The sequence below is a fragment of the Thermobia domestica genome, chromosome 15, assembly GCF_964235325.1.
Source record: "Thermobia domestica chromosome 15, izTheDome1.hap1.1, whole genome shotgun sequence".
Classification (NCBI taxonomy): Eukaryota; Metazoa; Arthropoda; class Insecta; order Zygentoma; family Lepismatidae; genus Thermobia; species Thermobia domestica.
Genome location: NC_137468.1, coordinates 20,739,961 through 20,759,602, shown reverse-complemented (window position 1 = coordinate 20,759,602; position 19,642 = coordinate 20,739,961). Strand labels below are relative to the sequence as shown.

The 19,642-nt window shown below is 34.7% G+C and overlaps 1 protein-coding gene across 1 annotated transcript in view; it reads left to right on the top strand.

The window, feature by feature from the left end:
- The first annotated feature begins 6,167 nt into the window (after positions 1-6,167).
- The window catches only part of LOC145672101 (ly6/PLAUR domain-containing protein 6B-like), a 75,113-nt gene continuing 61,638 nt past the window's right edge, over positions 6,168-19,642 (top strand). The window contains exon 1 of the mRNA XM_081741369.1: positions 6,168-6,785. The gene's annotated coding sequence lies outside the window, so the exon portion shown is untranslated. The remainder of the gene's footprint in view (positions 6,786-19,642) is intronic.

The window sequence follows — 19,642 nt, the reverse complement described above, 5'->3', positions numbered from 1 at the left end:
TTTATTGTTTATTCAGTTGGTTTCCTCAACGTTATGGATGCAATTAGATGGGTAATGATCAGATGCTTAAATAAGTATCGGTGAACATCCTCTACAGTAATTTAGTAGTTGTATTGTAATTCATGAAAACTGTAGCTTTTACATTGTATGTGATGAAGTTGCATGAATCACAATAACATACGTCTTTGTGGATGCTCTAACACAGTGTTTGAACTTAAGGCCAGCTGTTGAAGAATAAACAAGGCAAACTGGAAAGTTGAATCTGTTGTGTATTGATTCTCGAGTATAGTCACGTCTTCAGCAACAGAATTCTCTCTCTCTCTCTCTCTCTCTCTCTCTCTCTCTCTCTCTCTCTTTCTTTCTCTCTCTCTCTCTCTCTCTCTCTCTCTTTGTGCAGGAAGATCTGGTTAAGGGCGAAGTTAACAATAAGTTAGTAGCTAAATATTTGGTTGACATTGATTCAGAAGTCATTTTCACATGATGTTCGCTTCAGTTGACATAGCACTACTATGTATAAGGTTATTGTATTATACAGAGTTATATTTTCTTTCTTCTTTTACTATAAAAATGAATAAAAAACTAACAATTACTAACGTTTTATCATCTCTTTCTTCAGTTATTTCGAAATCGTTGCCAAATGCCCCGAAAGCGTAAACTTGCCCATTTTATAAAAATCGTTTCCAAAAATAAGCTCTTAATATTTTACTTTTCTTTACGTTGTTAATATTTTACCAACTATTTTATGTTGTATATTGAATTAATACAGGTGAAAATGCAGTCATATTTCCTAAAACATAAACACTCCAGATGTCAATTTTCATACAGTACTGTTTACAGGTACAAAAGATTGCAGTCACCCAGCTTTTGCTCTCTCTCATAATGTGTCTGAGAGGCTATGATATATAATCGAAATTATAATACATTTATTAGCAGTAATACTCGTCTTCGGAACTAGACTATAAAACTTTTCAGTGGCTCACAGTAGTCATGCTGTGTTTTTGTGTATGATCAGACATGCCTTGACATTGATAAACCGATCTTCATAATCCTTTCGTTTGTTTGTTTAAAATAATATATGATTTCGCGGTGATTTCATATAAACTTTATTAGCATCTAATAATAGTCTTCAACAGCTGACTGTTCATATCGTAATTAATTGACTTTATTTTGTACTTGTTCAGGCATAACATCACCATACCTATACCTATTCTGATTATTCTTTTTTCAGTTTCATAAAGTATCTTTTCTCGAAGGTTCCGTCAGTTTTGGTAGTTAGACCATGATTATTCTCAATATATGATAGTGTTAATACCATGTGTATGTTCACGTATAATCATGAAATGCGCTGACCGATTTATGTATACATTTGGTTACGCATGTTTAGTAGGCCGATTCATTTGTTTATAGGAAGTTAATGTCTTACATTTACTTTAGATATTTAACTACTAGAGGTAACGAAAAATTGAAAAAAAAACTTAAAAGGAAAATTACCGCCTTCAGAAACGCAATGAAAAGCAGAAAATGAAAGTTAAAAAAGAACAATATTAAGTGACTTCAAAAGAAACGTTAGAAAGTAGAAAATTATAAAAGTGCTAGAAAGTAGAAAATAATAAAAGTGCTAAAAAGTGGAAAATAATAAAAGATCTAAAAAGTAGAAAATAACAAATGTGCCAAGTAGAAAATAATAAGGGATAAAAATGAAAATAATAAAAGTTCCTAAAAGTAGAAAATAATAAAATTGCTGAAAACCAGGAGGTTTGTGTGAAACGAAACAAACTAATATCTCGTAAATTTACCATTCAAATTAATTTTATATTTGACATTAATTTGTTTGGTTTCACAGTGACTTCCATTTTTTTATATAGATAATAGCAATGAATTATTTTCTGCTTTTAAGTGCTTTCTTATTTTCTGCTTTTAGCGCTTTTATGATTTTCCACTTTTTATAGCTTTCGTTGGATTCGATTAATTTTTAATAGTTTTATAGCAACTTCGCGGTTACTTGATCTGGGTGATTTTACAAATTCTACATAAATTGCTTTCTGAAACGAGTTTCTAGCATGATACTGAAAGCAAAATAAAACTACAAGATGCTAATGCATATCTCAAGGAGAGAAGTAAATTTAAAATCACGCATAAAATAATTATGAATGCATTGTCATTCTCATATAGCTTTTACTCTTTCCCAGATGTCAATGAACTCCCAATTCTTTATAATTCTGAGCAATAAAATTTGTGTTATATATATACATATACATACATTTAAAGTAATATTAGTTTCTCATGGCTCGTCATTAAAAGGAATAGAACCTAGGCATAACAAAGATTCAAACTTTCTAATGGACAGAAATTGAAGGCTACACTAAAACGTAAGTAATCAATTATACTTAACGTGTTATCTTGTACCCGTGTACTTTTAATTTCTGAGCTAATTGAAGACTAACCAAAGAAGCATAACAACTGCCGAGGATGTGTCTAAAGGAAGGGAAAGGAATGCAATCACGATCCGTCTGTGGTGTCCATCAAACATGAATTGTACTTCAAACTTTTTTTCTATTTTCAAACAAATACAAATAAAAATACTGTCCAAGTGCGTTGAAATATGAAGCATTCAGAATACAAGGGAATCAAATCCAATTACCAATGTTGTGATAAATATATATATATATATAAAGTTTGTATGGTGAACATAAGTAGATGGAAAAATGAAGAGTTGTTGACAATATCTGGAGATGGATCTTTTAAGATTTGAAAGGATTTGAGATAGAAGTCTGATAGATAAGTTTTCAAAATTACCAAAGTTAATTTGATTCGTTTAAAGTCCTGTAGGGTCACATATTTTGTATATTCTCCAGTAAAGTAGAAAGAAGCCCCTCGGTTTGTAGTGCATTACTTTTGAAAGCACAAATGCTACTCTGTAGGTTACAAATCAATTACTTACGATATAAATCAAAATCGGAACAATTGGATTGTCAAGGTGGTCAAAAGGGATCTCATTTAAAATATTTAACTGATTTTCATAAACACGTATAAGCTAGTTAAAAAATGAAACGTAAAACTAAGCCCCAAACCTTCAAAGTAATAATAATAATAATAATAATAATAATAATAATAATAATAATAATAATAATAATAACACTTTCTAAGTTTTCAGCTTTGAAGTAAAGTTAGATAGAACCGCATTTACAGAATGCATGACGAAGCGGAAAACAAAGAGCAGAATCAGGGTAGCTTATTTTACCATAATTTTTTTGTTTTCTGAACAATTCTCACAATTAAAGAAACACTTTTAAGGAAGATTGAAATGTTATATCATAATATATTTTTTCCTCATGTCTTTTGTGCTCAATTTCACTATCTTTTACCTTAGTGATTTATTCTGGCACTATAGCGTCATTTCAGATTTTTCAAGGGACGTGGACAAGATTGCTCACCGACGAAAGAGTTTCGCGAATTTTATTAGTATGCAGGACGTTTCAAAACAACACCGACAACGTTTGGAAGGAGTTTCCTGACCTCAAGATAAGACAAAAAATATAGACGAACCTGAGTGCACAAATGCTTTCCTTCGGAATTATAGGCTGTCTAAAACATGAAAAAATGACGTCTAAACGTTCATTGCTGCATTACTATGGGACCCACCGTAGACAGGTCAAGACTTTTCTTAGGAATTAGTATGTGTCCTATCCAAATATTCATGTTTCGGAATCCTGCGGCAATTGCGCAACAATTTTTATAGAGATAGTTGGTTGAGTACTTCAAATTGTATGCCCGTAGCCAAACTCCCTCTATAAAAATTGTTGCGTGAGTACCTTAGGATTCTGAAACATGGATTCTTGGATATTTCACATATCAGTTTCTTAATGAAGTCTTGACCCGACTGCTATAGGTCCCATAGTTTTTGAGCTATAGACCTTTAAAGTTCAATCTGTTTTCGGCAGCCTGTAACTCCGAAAGGAAGCATGTGTGCACCCAGGTTGATCTATACTTTTTGTCTTATTTTGGTGTCAGGAATTAATTGGCAAACGTTGTCGGTAATGTTTTGAAACACCCTGTATTAATATACTTTAAAAAAAGAGAGAAAAGGGTGTTTCTCAAACTCAGGACACAATCACCTTCTCCTCTCCTTAAATGACGCCCTTGCTTTCAGGTAAGAAAGAGTATTCTGCTTAATAAATAGATGTCTTCCATTTCTTCCAAAGAATATTAGGACATTACGAACACGTTCCTGAAGATACGAATTGTAGGTTCTAAATTCTTTTTACGCTAATTTCTCACACAACAAATGTTAAATTAATTTTCGTTCTAATTCCTGTTACTACTTGTTTATTATGTTCTAATGTCGAAGCTTCAGAACTTTTATTTGAGTTTAGTTAGGCAATACCTCACGTTAACATATTCCAATCAAAGATAGCTTTTGTTACTTTGTTAACTTTAATTACGCAACTTGTCGTATAGTAAACATAGAACTACATAAAGTTGTATTCATTCTGTTGTGAGATCTATGAAATCTACTTAAATTATAAAATGATAAAAATTCAATGAATTATGTAAACTCTAGTAAAGACAGCAGAAGGAATTAAAAAAAAAAAATATTTCCACGTGAGGAACAGCCACCCTTACTTACGTTACTCGTTGAGGGGTTTAAAGATTGCCATCAATAACGAACTCGATTGAGATAACCACTCTAGCTATCTACTGTAGGAAACATAATTCAAATAATAGCTTACATGTACGAGATATGAGTTATCTATAAATAATCGTATTTAAAGTCTCTGTTATCCGTTAGTCACTGCCTTAACCTAGATTTTTAAATAATTCATGTTCTCGTCACACGGTAATTTCTATGGATGACAATACTGAAAAACTCTTCCGATTTGTATTTTAGGGTGTTGAATAATATTATCTATTATTATGGTAAGTTACATTTTATTATCTCTTTTCACTTACGAAAAACGGGCTAAAGAAAAATGGTTAGCTTTTGTATCTGTTTTAGTACCCTGTCCCCTTAAGCTCCCACTTGGCCTTTGGCCCGAGAGACAAGGATTTGATGACCAGCATGAGCCCATGTGGTTCGAATTTCACTTTAATCTGTAGGCTCACTTTTCATATAGCCTCACTGCTGGAAAGGAATGCTAAACTGAAATTCAACTAATTAAGCCTTCGGTATATGTTGTAACGAGGGAACGTAGATGAAAGGTTAGAGTTCTAGCTTTTAAACAGAGGTTTCCCGGGTTCAAATCCTACGACCATATATCTAGATTAAAATCTTGGCACGGTTCTTTCCTCAGTCTCATGAGATGAATTTAGGGATAGTGCCTAGAAATTAGTTTCTTACCGACTTTCTCCATTTCCTTCTCAAATTTCACTGCTTATTCTTTCCACTGTAGAGTTAAAGCAGTACCTAGAACTTTCTGAAGAAATAAGTATATAAGTACCGTGAATATTAATAGTAACGTTGATATCTCTCTTGTAGTTGGTAATACTCTTTCCCATGTAAAACATATGCTAGCATAGTTTTAGTTGAAGTCTTGAGGAAGAGGTCTTTGAGTTGCCAATAGAAATAATTGAGAAAATAACTTAATAGTTAGAGAGGTTAATAATAAGGACCCTGATTAGATTTGATTAACAGAGGATAAAATCGAATAAGATGCTTTGGTTTTAACAATGTTCAATCTTCATGAATTTTAGAGCATGGAGTTGTTGTCATGAGTTCCGTCTACAGGATTCGAATTTGGAATTTCCGGTTAAAAAATGAAGTTAACCTTTTTGCCACGTCCATTAAAGTATATAAATTACCAGAAAGTACAGCAAAATTTGGGATAATTTCAATGATGTAACCATATGAAAGAAATAGGATACAATTTATTATAAGTGACAGGGAACTTATTGAAGAGAATGATCAATTCAAGTTATTAGAATACGATTAGCATTTTCGTACGACGAAAATAAAAAAAAAATGGCGAATATTTTGTCAGTTCTTTATAGGAACGGATTCACGACACAAATGATATACGTAACGATGTATCGTGTTCTTCTCTTTTCTCCACCCTTCCTCTCTCCGTGAAAAGTCAATGTGCCTTGATTAGTCCCTCCGACTGGTGGCTCCATGCGCGTTTACTGAAGAGCTTCCCGTTCCTTTTTAAAGATGATTCAGCGACCAACAGACGACCAGTCGGGAGCGGGCTTCGGCCGCAAAAGGTTGAAATGGCGCTGTGATCACCGCTGCCGGAACGAAAACAGCCGGGCCGTATTGTGTTGAGTTCATGTGTTGACGTTATTAAGAACATTTGAAACATTCTCCGTCTTTTTAAATTTGTTCTAATATCCCGCAGAGAAAAAAAGTCAAAATGTGTGAAAGTAACGAAGTGTTTTTCAGTATTGAAGTGAAGTGATGTGCAATTCTGTTAATTATTATTTTACCGTGCGAAATCTGTGAGAGTGAAGGGATGCATATACAGTGAACTCATTATCCAGAGAGCGACATTTTAAAAAAACACCACCACGGCTTCATATCGTGAACACAAACACACGTGACAGCTCTCTTCATTTATTTTGTACTCTCTGAAAATTCGTGTTTTGTGTGCTTTGACGTGGGATGTGTTTTCTGGTACGACATACGTGTATTAATGTTTAATTTAGCTGTCAATCTTAAGAAGAAAGTTTTTAATGAACTATTAGTGTTTTCAAGTGTTGACAATGTTTCTCGTAATATGAGTGTTTTTTCTTTTCATTTGATGCGAGTGAAATCCATATTCTGATAAGGAGACTTTCTTCTTCTGTAGGTAAGTAATTTCGAAATTTTATTATTATTATTATCGAGGTAATACGCATTATTATTGCTAACGCCCTTTAGTTATATCGTTTAGGTAAAATTATGTTTTTATATTCTCCCGGCAGTCGAACCCGGGACTACGTGGAAGAAACGTTTACGTAGTAGCCACTAGACAAAGCGGGAAGTGCTCTGACAACTAAAGAGAAGCTAAACTAGAGTATATTACAGATATGAAGCGAAAAACGCATAATCTTGCATAATCAATTAAAGAAGGTTTGATGATCCCTTAACTATTCAGTCAATCAGGATAATCACTTAGTCACAATAATGAGCTGTGCAAACACGCCTGGTCAATTCATTTTGCGTTCCTAGCGAATATCAATTTCTGCCTAGTAAAGCCACTTTTCAAGCGATTCGCTCCATTATGTTATCAGAGCCCTTCGTAGGGTTGAACTAAAGAAAGAAACAGGAAGTTCTTTCCGGAAAGACGTTACATATGTGCAAGGGTAAAAAAAGAAAAGAAAAAAAATCAATTGATCCCCTTCTCAGAAATATCGCTCTAAATATCCATAAAATTCATTCTGCTTTGAATGAGCTGCACGTATGTTTTAGCGTTATATAGTCCCATTCTTGAATAACATTGAAAACACCAGTTTGGATTTCAGGTTCCAGATAAGATTCAGGTCCGTGAGAGGGATGGAAACAAGATAATTTGTAGGCGCTGATTTTAGTTCACCTCACATTCTCCACTGATTATACTTTTTTAAAAAAGCATAGCTATATTCATCTCAGCGAACAACTGGAAATTCAATGGAGGCAAAGGTGACTGATTTCTCTCGGCTACCCCTTAGCTGTGGGTCTGGTATGAAGAACTGAGTGCTATTTATTTTTAAACTAGATGAAATGCCATTTTTTTTCGCACTGGGTGGATAAGATTAATGGAAAATTGTTGATACTAAAAAATGAACGAATTGAATAAATAACGAGGAGATGAAAAGTTCTTTATCCTGTCCTCTTATGTAAGCCATTGTAACAAATATGTGTTGTTGGTTGCATACAAATGAAGAGTTTTAGAAACTTCCAGAAACATGCATAGGGTAATGGCAGTAAATATCGAACGCCCCCTAAATATCGAACACCTTGGTCATTTCGTTAAGAAATAAGAAAACCAAAAACGTTGCGTACTATCTGAAATTTGTGAACACACCCTTCCAAACCTGGCCTTATAAAAATCAATAGGTCGATACGTTTCGATATTAACGAACGCAGGAAAGTTTCCTAGTCTTTGGTTTTGGTGGGAGATTGGAGAAATCGCTATATTTTCTGTAAGGTGCAGCACCGCAGTAATAATCTTTTTTCTTATGTGTGATGGTGTCATTATAAGGTATCCTTTTAATAATATGATGTGTTAATATCGATATATGTATATTTATTTGTTATAATGTTACTTTTCAGCTATCATCTTATTTGAAGGGAAAAAAATAATGTTCGATATTCGAGACCCATTTCGTAATATCGAAATGCCGTTCGATAAAAGAGGTTCCTTTAAGGAAAAGTGTTCTTTTGAATCGAACATTATTGTAATTGGAAGGGCTATTGGTGATTTAAATATTAATTTAACTAAGTTGTTGATTTCTTTTGCACTGAATATCGAGTTTTACACTGAATTGTAAGCCATCCACCTTGTATCTGATAGTTCATGGGTTCAAACCGTTATAAAAATATTTAGATTTCCACTTTTAGTAATGTTTCGTCAGAGAGAGCCTATCTAATCGAGGTCTTACGTCGTGCTGATCGCATTATTTCACACTTCTAACCCGGGCTCTTCTCCTCAATGTATAGACTAGTAACCCAATTGAAGTTAATCATAAATAATTATTTACATTTTTGTTGAGTATCCTTAACTACTGCTCAGGATTTGACAATGGGCAAAGTTAAGAAACCCAACAAGGAAGGTGTCCCCAAAATCAAAATCAAACCTGTCAGAAAATGAAACCATTCAATTATTCGTTATCTGCCTTGACAAGCTGTTCAGCAGGTGAGGTCCGATATGATGTCCCAAAGGCAGGCATCGAGAACCTTCCAGGTTCCAAATCACAACTTTAAATGATAAAATATCTGGGCGTCAGAAGACTGAGATTGCTCTTGGCCAGAAGCCGTTCCTGAGCCCACAAGAAGAAGGTGGAACTTCTGAATGAGTAATGAACATGGCAGAGAGGATTTCCGTTTAAGAAAAGTAATTTACTGAACACTGTTCAGGAAATTGTACAGTCTTTAGGAAGAAGCACATCGTTCAAGCATGGAAGATCAGGAAAAATTTGATTCAGGTGTTTTATGGGAAGACATCCTTGTCTATCTCAGAAGAAGGTTGAAACTACTAGCAAGGGCAGGGCTGCGGTTTTGAAAGAGAATGCGCGGCTGGTTTGCTGAACTTTAGAGCTATCTTGAATCTAAGGGATTAAGTGCAATAATGGAAGACCCAAGAAGGATCCTTATCGCAGACAAAACAAACTTTCTATTCCAAATGGTTTCAGGAAAGTATCTTGGTGTGAGAGAAGTACAGCGTCAAATTACAGCAACATCTAAAGAAAAAGAGGGCATAACAGTACTTGGCAATTTCTGTGCTGACGAGCTTTGCGCCCAAACCATGATTATCTACAGCAACATACGACTTAAGCAAATTATGAAGAAGAATGTACCTGAGCTATGGATCTATAAGAAAACAGAAACTGGCTGAATGAAGACTACAACATTTTTGACTTACCTCCAACGGTTTTAGCTGGAGACTGAGAAAATCACACTGCCTGTTATTCTCTTTCTTGATGGGTACAGGAATCATCTATCACTTCAAGTCAGTGGATATTATCACGATCATCGAATACCGGTGTATTGTCTTTTCCCCAATGCCACTCATCTTCTGTAACCAGCAGATGTCGGCGTATTTTCACCCTTGAAACGAGCATTGAAGAATGCTCTGTAGGACTAGAAAATCAAAACTCTCGGTAACGAAGGTATAGTTTGCACCCCAGTTGAAGAAAGTTTGTAATGATGCCGTCAAACCAAAAATTGTGAAAAGCGAATTTCGTAAGTGTGGTCTTTACCCACTGAGTCCTGCTGCTGTGGACTATACCAAGTGTGTTGACGATATTCGGAAGATCCCAGTGGGAAAACCACAGCAAGAGAGTGACTAGAGTACCCCTTCATCTTCTCAACAAAACTTCCCTACTCCTCATCAAAAACTGAAGTTCGTGCTTGATGATCTGGAAGAATTCATGCCTCCTTGTGTTCTTAATATGCCCCGTGACAAACTAAGACGTGACGAAGAGGAACAGAGTGATGGTGATTCAGATTTGGATGCTTATTGGAAAAGTGTTAAAACCCGGTACAGTGTGACACATGAAACTAAATTGGCTGATAAAAACTAAACAACAAATGATTGAAGCTCAGAAGAAGAAAACTAAGATAAGAAAGTGATAATCGTGAATTCACATGGCATAATGAACGGATTAAATGTGTACGCACCTTCACCCAAGAAGGATCTTCTAGGTGCCATCATTTTGAAAACTGGAGTAAAAATCCACAAGTCACAATATTGCATCAAGATGAGATTGCTTCGGAATTATTATGCTCGCCTTCCTCAAGTAGTAGTGACGATTTTTTTAAAGAGTTCCTCAAACTTCCTGAAGCCACGGAGAAACCCCATAAATTTAGGCTGAAGAAAGTGTATGCAATATCTTGCGAGGAATGCCGGAAAGAACCGAATAAGAAGAAAGGCAACCAAAAAGGTTAACGTAAGATGCTCCTCTCTGTGCTGAATAGTGACGATATGAAACAAACATTTTGTAGCTTAGAACATTTTAATATGTATTTCTCTTTGTGTGTTTATATTTTAGAGTTATTGCAATGTGTTTACAATGAAACTACATCCATATTATCCTTAAAGGGAACTTGTTTAAAAATAAAATATTCTGTTTGTATATTTAAACCCCGCTCTTCAATATATAAAACAGCCTGTTCGATAATTTAAACCTCATTGATCGATATATAACACAACCCGTTCGATACATGAAGTAATACAATTTTGCTATTTAAATGTTCTTCAAATTTCAAAATTGTTAATTATAATTGTCATAAAGGGTTGGTTTCAACCAATAAATAACACTTTTACAGTTTTATCGCTAAAACAGTGCCCTGTTCCTCACTGATAGAAAATAATGATTAAATATTCATAGGAATGTCCTTAAGTGTTCGATATATAGTGCCATAACCCTATATTTTGACCCTTTTACCAATCCTCCCTCGAGCCAAAAATTGAAAGAAAAAAGGATTAAATCTAGTATTTTGTTTATTAGATCTTCGTACATGATTAGATTTGGTTAAAAATATATTTGTATTCAAAATTTGGCGAAGTGGACAGCCCTTTAGGCCGTAAACAATAGGAGCGCAGCCAGAACCCAGACTATGATAGGTGTATCATGAGTTTATTATAAACTTACAAACATTTTGGAAAATAGGGAGAGGGCAAACTACATTTTCATATTTGAAGAAGTTAGACGGTTAACATAATGTCTATTTCAGAATTGATTTTCAGTATTTACATTTTCTATTACGCGAATTTATGGGCGTTACTTTATATGTATGTCAAATAGACAGTGAAGGATAAACTAACGTTTGATTAAGACATCTGGAGAAAAACCGCCTTGGTTTCTTCCAGAGAGGGATACCTCAACCATTTTAAGTAAAGAAAGTGTTGCCCCGCTCTCTTCGATGACTCATAACCGATCGATATCACTATTGAGTGAGAAACTCCCCTTCCCTTCCACCCATGCTCTCTATATATAACAACACAACTGCTCCCTTTTTATGAGTACGTTCGTGAACAATTTCCTTTATAGCAAAGCAAGGTGCGGCTAGAATGGTCCCACAGTATTGTTATGGCAGCTCCCCCTTAGCAACCCGTCTAATCCTGCTGTCACTTACAAAGATCGGTCTGGGTGAAAGAAAGACTGGTAGCCCTTATACAGAGACCAAGAGTGAAATCTCAAGACATCGCGAAAAAAGAGAAAATAAGAATTTAAAGATAACGAAACCCAATAATATAAAAGCAGTACGCAGAGATCTTTCGTGGCTGCATTGTCACCATGCTCGAATTCTTTGCAGAAGTTCTGGGTTCAACTCCAGGTGAGAACTCATGTAGTTCGGATTCCATTTTAGGCTGTAGGTCCACGCGTCATATAGCTTTGGTGCTGGCAGGAGTGCTAAATGACAAACCAACCAGAAACAGTAATCAGTAGAAAAATAAGAATGCAAATGAATACATTGATTCGTAGATTGAGAATCTTTTACACTCAGAAACAAACAAGTAATGCAAGGAGTCTCTGGTTCGATACCAGCCATGCGAGTTTATAGTGGATAACATTATGTCCATGAATTTTCTCGGAGTTCTCCCGCTTCGTCCCACATTCTCATTCCACAAATTATTTGATAACCAATTACTATCATTAATCAACCGTCTTCTTTAGCCTATTGGACATAAATATGAAACGTAAAATTTGGAAATTTTATTTTATTTCATTTACTATAGGCAAGATTTTTTTAAATGTCTAGCGACGGTGGGGGAGTAATCGTGGAAAAAATTATCGAATCCGAGATTTGAACTGATTTACACCTTCCATGACCCCTATATTGGAAAAGTTATTTTTGAATGACTTTTTGTCCTGGTGTGTGCACACTCGCCTGGAGGCCGTACTGTTCTATGTAACCACATTAAATTTTAAACTTAAGGTATTATATATATATATATATATATATATATATATATATATATATATATATATATATATATATATATATATATATAATTCTCTCCAGGCTTTCTGTTTCGAAATTTCGCCGTACCCTAAAAAATAAGGTTAGTTTACTAAAGACTGAAAATCAAAAATTGCAATCTTCTGAGAAATAGCTGTAACGATTTTGTTTACACTTTATTGATTGAAAAACAGCTGTAACGATTTTGTTTACACTTTATTCATTGAAAAACAGGTGTAACGATTTTGTTTACGTTTCATTCATTGAAAAACAGCCGTAATGATTTTGTTTACATTTCATTCCTTCAAAAATAGCTGTAACGATTTTGTTCATTGCATTCATTGCAATGATATTGCATTCATTCAAAAACAGCTGTAGTGATTTTGTTTACATTTCATTCATCAATATTTCGTTAACAACCCTATTTTGTGCTATAAGTCATTTCAATCCAAAAAAATAAAATAAAATAAAATAAAATAAAATAAAAAAATCGAGAAAGGTTATTTTATTCTTACGGGTTAGTTGTTTTCGGACGATTTTCTCAAAAGCGACTGAGGTGATTTTGTTTATATTTCATTACTACCCTTATACTATTGCATAAATCAATCTTAAGAAAGTATCCACAAGGGGTAGTTTACTTTCTGGAATGATATTTTTTTCTTTTATGACTATTTCTTCAAATGCGATTCATGCGATTTTGTTGATATTTCATACACTAGCATTATATTAATAACACTAACATAATAATAAACATTTTTCCTCATGAATATATTCACAAGAAGTAGTTTACTTTTGGGAGTGGGGTTTCTTCTTCCAAAGTTTGCCGGAAATGCCTTGCAATTTTGTTCGAAATTAACAAATAAAATGTTTCAGTAATAGTTGCAGCATAGCATGATTTAGTTTACGGAAGGGGAAGCGAGAAAGTATATTGCGGTGACCCATACTTTTTATTTATCTCATTATCGTATTGAGTTAAGAAAAGAAATGAAAAGAAGTAAAACTCGTAGATTGAATCCAACCATGGATATAGCTAATACGAAAGAATATATTCATTAGGAAGAAAAGGATCTTTCTTCAGTTGAGTCCTCTTTAGAGATCTAAGATACACTTTCTTATGAAAGCAAAACCTTACATTGGTGGAGTTGAGCAGGAGCTTGAAATCTCAATTGGGATTACAGGAGAAGAATACAAATAAAAGACGATTGGATGAGAATGAGGACAAAAAAGATGGAAAATGTAATAAGAGGTACTAAATCATGGTTTAAATGATGCCGGTTAACTTGTTCCAAGTTTCCCCTTCATTTCATATTTCACGCCTTATTACTCCCAGCTGTCTTTTAATACTGGTCTCTCCCTGCCTAATAGACATCTCCAAAAACAGAAGATATTTCTATGGCAGGATCGCTTTTCATCATTATAAGAACAAATAAGTCTATTTATATAATCAGCCGACGCTGATATTAAAAACATTTCATAGATTATGTACTTACCAATTTGAATGTCTAAATACATTTAATATACAGAATAAAACATTCTTATTTCAAGATGTGGACATATATTATTTATTCATAATGTGAATATGTCTATCTTGTATTAATTCATTTCATCTTCATGTCATGGTGAAGTTAAAATATAAGGATGCACCTTACAACTATAAGAAATCTGGGTGCTTTTATAATCATGTAATAAACAGTGTATTATTGATGCAATTGACCGTATTGCGATAACTATAAACGAAAAAACTTGGTGAATGAAGTCATATACCGTACGGTATATTTGTTATATTTTTGTATAAAATATGTGTTATAAACCGCATTTCCAAAGACCCCTACCATCTTTATGAGTCTGTTTGAAATCCACAAAAACAAAGTTTTGTTACTGAAGGGAGTAAGTACTCAGATGAAAACTGTTTTTTATAAAGATGGTAGGGGTCTTTTCTACCCCATGGACCGTAACGGAGTCTTGCATGAGCTAATCTGAAACATCCGAAAACAGGTTTCTTGGAAACACCGCAACGTTCATCTTTTGCTTCCAGCTCTTTACCTGGTGATTATATCAAAAATAATAAATAATATTTTTATACTGCCTGGATTATATCTATACACAGAAGAAGAATCGTGTATTAAGGCAACCAACAAAGCAACTTCATCTTACTGAATACTAAAAATCATGAATAAATAGATTTGAGAAAGCACTCTGAGAGACCTTAGAGACGCTGCATTCGCATTTGGCTTCTTAGTGCGTGAACAAGGAAACACTTGTTTTTTCTTTACAATCATTATTAGGCTCAAACAACGGTACAAAAGAAGAAAACAGAGTGGTGAAAACATCAAATTCGAATTTTGAACGGATTTAGCTGTTTAATGGCCTCCTACATCCGTCCGTTCGTTTGTTCCAATATGTGTGCACCCTTATCTAGAGGCCATACTGTCTAATGAATCCACTCCAAGTTTGAAACTTAAGATTTTCCTAAAACTCTACGGGGGTTGTGTTCCAATTTTTCCTACTCCAGAAAGGGTAGTTTAGTGCAGGGTATGAAAGTGCCATTTCATCGAAAAGAGCTCTAATAACGATTTTGTTTCGAATTTTGGCGTGGGAGACCCGGGTTCGATTCCAGGCGGGAGTTCATGTGGTTCGGATTCCACGTTAATCAGTAGGTCCAGGTCTCATGTAACCTCGTTGCTAACCTCGATGTTAAATTCAAAATCAAGTCAACTTGAATCTTGTATGTCAAAATTTCATCACTACTCTATACTGTGGTATAAATCATTTTCCTGAAAAAGTTAGATCAGCAAGAGGTAGTTTATTCTTTGAAGTGAGTTTCTTTTCAGATGGTTTTCTCAAAAACAATCCAGGCGATTTTGTTAACATTTCATATACAGGGTGGCCCAAAGGTAGGTATACAGCCTCGTACTGGTCGACTACGGTATTTTATATAATTTATTTATCCATACAAGTTTAACTTGGCCTAGTTTATTATCTATTTTTCTTTTCATTTACACGCTAAATTCGGAATAGACTGAAGCAAATATCCTCATTCTTTATAAACCGCCATACTTAATCAATGTAGGGCTGTATAACTATTTTTGGGCCACTCTGTATAAGATATTGCAACAGCAAATACTATGGAAATAAAGTGGTAAGGTGGAATAACAAAGTATAGTAGTATACACGAATATACAATTAACCACTGAAAAGTAATAGGCAATGAGCAAATTGAGAAAGAAAATACAGAAAGGAAGAACTGTACAAATATGCAGGCGCAGATAAAACATTACATACATTTCATATTTTATATTATATATAAGTAATAGAATATACAAACTACAAACATCTTACCGATAAAATTAAAACAATAAAATAATGGTAAGAATCTAAAGTTTGGTTTATGGCATTGCATCAAAGAATAAATAAATTTCATAATTAAAGAATACAAATATATAACCAAGCAACTAAAATAAATATATACAGTACTTGATAATAAATAGAAAAAATAAAGACTTATATAATTAGTAATTTGTTTGTAAACAACATAAAATTCAGTTTAAGAAAGTTCAAAAGCACAATGAAATTGCTACGCGATTACAAATAGATGATTTTGAAAAAAAGAAATGGTACAGGAGAACGGCGTTAAATTCTTACCAGGTGTAACGTACTCTGAGTGAGGGTAAAAATATTTCCACAAAACCAACGCTATTGGACATGTACTGTTGAAGTACATACACAATTGATATTAAAAATAAGTGAATATATCATTCAATAGGCTATTGAATTATGCAATGAAATAATATGTAAATTTGATAAAGAAAATAAAATGCATGAATTTAACTTCAATGATTTTATAAACAATTTAAAAATGCTAAAATAGATTCTATAACAAAACAGATCCTATACCAATTTAATGGGATAATGTTGAGACTAAAGCATATTTAATTACAAAAGTAAACACTTACCAATACTTTTCAATAATACTTTCCAACCTCTTCCATAGCAAATTTTACACTTGTATAATGAATTTGTGGTTTTATTCCAAAATAAGTAAATAAGAATCTCCAAAACCACTTTAAGGATCATTAATTGATACACAATACTCACTCAAACGAGACTAATACACACCCCATAGTAGTGCTCTCAAACGGGTCGGGTTGACCCGACCCGACCCGTGACCCGACCCGACCCGAGTCGGGTCGGGTCAGATCGGGTCGGGTTACGGGTCGGGTCGGGTCAGGTCAACTCGGGTCGGGTTATCGGGTCGGGTCAGTCGGGTCAGCTCGGGTCGGGTTGCCGGGTCAGGCTACTCGGGTCGGGTTATCGGGTCGGGTCAGTCGGGTCAGCTCGGGTCGGGTTGTCGGGTCGGGTTATTCGGGTCGGGTTGTCGGGTCGGGTCAATCGGGTCATCTCGGGTCGGGTTGTCGGGTCGGGTTATTCGGGTCGGGTTGTCGGGTCGGGTCAATCGGGTCAGCTCGGGTCGGGTTGTCGGGTCGGGTTATTCGGGTCGGGTTGTCGGGTCGGGTTATCGGGTCGGGTTATCGGGTCGGGTTGTCTGGTCAGGTTATCGGGTCGGGTTGTCGGGTCGGGTTATCGGGTCGGGTTGTCGGGTCGGGTTAGTCGGGTCAGTTCACTTTGGTCAACTGAGTTTAGGTTGAGTTTAAACTCGGCTGGAGTCGAAAGCTGCTGTTTTTCACTAGCTGCCTAATTAAAAATAGCAATTTTCAATTGATTTTATAGAAACCATAAATCTATTTTGAACACTTGCAGCTAGTGTTTTTATGATAAATGCTTATTTTTCTACTTGTGTGTACTTTAATTTTTAAATGTGGAAGATTGATTTTACCAATCGACTGTAATATTAATATCTACGCCAATATGGAGTCTGGATTTAGAAGAAAACTAGAAGTTGTTTAAGCAACGCCAAAAGAGATATTGGATATGGACGACCAAGCCCAAGCAGGGCCGCGGTGGCTCAGTGGTAGAGAATTCATCTCTGGTGCATGGTGTCCAGTAGCGTAGCTAGAGTTTTTTCAGGGGGGGGGGAAATGAAGGGCCCAAGAGGATTTTGAGGGGGACATCTCCAATATATATATATATATATATATATATATATATATGTGTGTGTGTGTGTGTGTGTGTGTATTCAAGGTGAATGTTTCCATCTTTATTGTTCATGATTTTACTCTTTGGAAAACAGTGAAAATATAAGAATTTAGTACCTCAAACAACTAGGATTCATTAATGCAATTGATTTCTAATATAAGTAAATAGTTATTTAATCATGGCGTTTAAAATATGTGTAGCTGGTTGACTTAAGTGGAAGCAAATACACTTTTACAGGTAAAGAAAATAACTTATAGGTTCATGCCTCTACTTGAAGAGGATCTTTCTATTCGTGTGGGCAGCAGCAAACATATCCACAACTTGTTAAAGATCTAACGATTTATCAATTTTCTTCTCAAAATAAAGTAACACTAAGTTTTTCAACCTATCATGAGTCATTGAATTGCGTATACAAGTCTTTAATCTTTTCAAAGAAGAGAATGACCTTTCACATGTAGCACTAGAAACTGATATAATCACAGAGATGATACCTAGCTTGTAGGTTTCTAGGAATGCGTTTTTGTAGACACAAAGAAGATCAACGAAATTCGTTAAGGAATCAGCTTTCGTTTTCTTCTCGTCTTCATACAACTTAATTGTTAGAGCAACCCACATTATGCTTTATTTCTTGTTTAATTATGCTTTTTTTTTTAAATTATGCTTTATTGTTAATTTCAATGATTATTTTACATTAATCGTGTATAATGTATATTTATTATACATTAAATATTCTAAATATCTTGATCTATTTATTGATATTTTTTTGCAACTAGTTTCTCTCATATTTAATGAACTTTCTACTTAATTCATTGTAAAGAGATGTGCTTTGCTCGAATAAATTTTTTCTATCATTTGTGTGCGCCTTACAGGTACATATATACAGAAAGGGAAAGTAAAAGATGCCACCAAAAAGTACAGAAAGTGCTTAAGTTCAAAAAGTAAACATAACAATACAGTGACGACGCCAGAGGGGAGAAGGGGGGAGAGCGCCCCCCTAGTAGCTACTTCTGCCCCCCTGACTGCCACCTAGACTGCCCCTCCAGACTCGTATAATCTTTAAACATTCTTCACGTAGTATTTTATATCAGTATCATAACCAATCTCATTGACAAATTGTAGTCTACTTTCCATGAATTTACTATGTGGCAGATTAATCCTCAAGCTTTCTTCTTTGAGCGTCTGGGTATACACGCATATTTCTGTTTTCTAATTTAGCCCCTTTTGAGGTAAATTTTAGTTATACTTCTTTCTTATGATTTTTAATAATTGTGCCTAGCGAACAATAGTAGATTTGGTCGACTTGTTTTCTCCTCATTGGATCAACTTCGATTGGAAACAAAAGAAAGGTAAAACCAGTTACGTAACTTGTTTGTATTTATCCAGGTTTGAAGTTTTCAGTTTCATATTTTGTTTTATTTAAAACTTATTTTTTCTGAAACATTATTCTCGGCTTCCAATATTCAGAGGATGTGCTTATAACAGCTTAGTTTGCAACTACCAGGGCTTAATTTTTTGAAGGAGATAAAAAGAGTTGTGTTTTCCCTTCCTGCAAATGATAATAATAAAATTATGGAAGAAATTGATTCCCAATAAAATGTATTGTCAGAGTGCTGATCTTTAGTTAGTAATTGGTTTATACTAGTGCTCCTTTACTTATTTTGTTTCAAAGTACTGACGTGACGTCTACCATATTGACTAGGAACTGCTGAAAAATTCGTAGCCCAACCCAGAAGGAGTGCACGTGGATTGGTGAAGTTTTACTTCTTCTTCTTTTCCCCCGAGAGTCAATATACTACCTTGTACAGTGTTCCAGCTTTTGCAGAAAAGTTAAAAAAATCTAGATTTCCTCGCACCACTGTTCGTAGCACTACCCCTATCAGATCTAAAATGGCGTCTTTCAAGTGTTACTTAAGTTTGGGAAATAAGTACACGTAATAGTTAGACGGAGCTAAATCTGCGGAATAA